Genomic DNA, 3,078 nt, shown 5'->3' with positions numbered 1-3,078 from the left:
AAAAGGAGAGAAAATACCTCACAACATCATGTATATAAAATAAATTAACCCCAATCACTGTAACCCCAAGCTTAACTTTGTAAGGTTAAGTAACAAGAACACAAGTTTCAAACACTTCGAGGCATGAGATGATCTTAAAAATAATGTAGATACAATTTAACATATAAAAATTAAATAACATAATTACGTATTGTAGATTTAAAAATAATATGCAGATTTAAAAATAAATCGACCATCAGTGGAAAATTGCCAATAATATTTATCCTCTCTTCTCTCTTGACGAGGTGGGTAAGCAGAAGTAATGCGATCAATAACATAGTGTGACAACTAATAGCTAAGCTTTTGTCTGATCCATTCCCCTAAGGGCTAACAAAGTCAATAACTTTTTTTTCTTAGATAACCCAATCTTTATAACTCAAAATCAAGTCTAGTAGAGGTTTCTTTAAATCAGACCAAGTGTCAAATTAGAAGGAAGTTAATTTACCATTACCAATCTTCCTAGCCAAATCATCCTTGAACATCTTCCAAACTTAACAGATTCCCTTCTAAGTAAGGGAGGAATTAGAATTTTTTTTATCACACTTGGCACACTACGTCCTTCACATTTATCACATTTGACTTATCAAATTTAATTAGTGACTTTACAACTAAATTCACAAAGTACACTTAAATTTTAATATTTTAAAATAATATTTTTATATTTTAGTTATATTGTATTTTTATACTCCTCAAGACAGTATTTTGTGGTATTCATTTTGTGTGCTAGACTAGCCACATTACACAAAAGTAAGAAGCAATACACAAAATCGGCAAACAAAATCCACCCTAAATAGATAAGTGCCATGTCTATTTAGATAGAACAAATAATCAATTATAAAGGTATAAAATGGGGTTTCCTAATTATAACATTGTTTGATAAGCAATAATGATGTTTAAAAGGAAAAAAATAAACTTGTTGGTCCCAATAATTTTATGCAATTTTTAAATAGATTCTTGTTCTTTTTTGTTAATCATCTCTTTATACTTTTGCTTGTTTTATTAGGATCTTGTGATTTTTTTTTCTTTCTATATGGTTTTTATCATTTCACCTGATTTTATGTATTATTTAAATTAGAGTAAATTAGATTAGATGGGATTTGTTTTTATCTTGATTTAAATTTCAATTTCAAGATATTAGTTTTATCTTTAAGCTTTATCTTTTATTTTTACTATATGTATTAAGAAAATACATTAATAAAGTTTTGAAGTTGAGCCTAAATTACTCAGCTAATATTTTCTTTCAAATTTCTTTATAGTCCTCCTCCGATCATTAATACAGGAGCCAATATATGAGCCAATTTTTAAGTTGGTTTTGGTCTTAAATATAAGACTCATTTATCATATTTATCAATTTTCTTTAAATTACCCCTATGGATACTCCTTCAACCATAATCAAGTAGAAGAGGGATATGGGGTATTAAGAAAGTTGATTATGGTGTTTTAGGAAAAATGTGTCACTTTTCTTATAATTAACTAACTTACCTAACTTCCTTAATATAATCAAATTAGTTAAATGGGTCTTATATTAAGAACCAGAGGAGTATCATGAGCCATGGCTCTATGCTAACGTGCGATTCTGTCATCCTAAGTCCTTCCTTCTCACACATAACAATAGAGTGATGTCACTGATGTGGTTAACGCATGACTCTGTTATCCCAAGTTGTTGTAAAACCTTAATTTATAACCATATATTGAGGCAAAATATTTCAAAAAGAATCACTTTACATGGCATTAGGCTTGGAAAATCATACTTAAATCACGTTCTCGGGTTAGTATTCATTTGGTAACCCTAAAATTTGAGCCAACTTTAAAGATTCATAACCAATCCTAAGAAAAATCAAAATAAAGTGGTTCTAAATTTTATTTGAATCTTTCTCATTTTTTTTACATAGGAAAAATACTCATTCATAAAATACCTTTATCAATTAAGCTCTCTGTTATCTCTAAAAAGTACTGTTCATTTGGTCAATTTTTAATTTCTACCTTTTTATCATAACTTCAAAAATTTATAAATCTTAGCACATAGCTCCAAATTAGGTGATCTATCACTCCATTTGAATATTAGAATGTGAACTTTGAACTTACCAAATCTCACAACTAGATTCCTTTATTTGGTTAGAAAAGTTATAGCTCTAAAAGTTTAATTTTCCAAGAATTCCTATCCATTTTAATAGCATTAACTTATGAAATTTAGGCCAAAACCTCTATATTTACCATCCACCATTTACCATCACTTGCTTATGCATCATAATACCTCTTAAGAGATGGGAGTATTATCCCATACATCTATTCATCAAAGTTTGCATTGCCTTACATAATTATATTTGAAGTTCTTAATCACATAACATATAGAGACATTCCATCCAAATTTCCTTTAAGCCTCCACATTTTTACTTTTTTCCCTCGAATTGCCAACCTCTTGTGATGTCAATTAGATATAAAGGAGGAGGTAAGATTTCAAAGAAATCTCAGTAGCAAAAAACAACAATCATAGTATTAACAATACATGGCTAATTTATGCTATACGCAGTTAATATTTTCATGCATTCATATATAGCATCATGCCATAGAAAAGGAGCACATAATCATACCATTAAACAACTCAACTATACATGTTACTAAGGTATAAATGTGAGGAGTTAAACTCATTCCATCATAGCTAGCTTGATCACATGATGGCATAGAACACATATAAAAAATAACTAATAGAAGTCAACGCTAAAATTGTAAGTTCTTGCTACCTTGTTCAAGCCTTTGCTTTTTGCTTTCTTTCCTTGATTCTTGAGTATCCTCTTGCTCAAACTCAATACCTATCAATAACACTATAATGGCACTCCAAATATTAACTCAAGCAACTTTATTAACAACTTAACGTAAAACCCTAACCCTTTATCCTTAATTTTAGGATTTTTGTATCATCTTTCTTAATATAACTTACATATATGTCACAAGTTGGAATTCTTTCATAAACTAAGTTAGAACACAAGTTTTCAACCATTTCCTATCCTCTAAACTCTATGCCATCTTCTAATCTTTCAT

The sequence above is a fragment of the Neltuma alba genome, unplaced genomic scaffold, assembly GCF_004799145.2.
Source record: "Neltuma alba isolate B1F8T4 unplaced genomic scaffold, ASM479914v2 tig00010516_pilon, whole genome shotgun sequence".
Lineage (NCBI taxonomy): Eukaryota > Viridiplantae > Streptophyta > Magnoliopsida > Fabales > Fabaceae > Neltuma > Neltuma alba.
Note: the sequence above shows the minus strand (reverse complement) of the source record.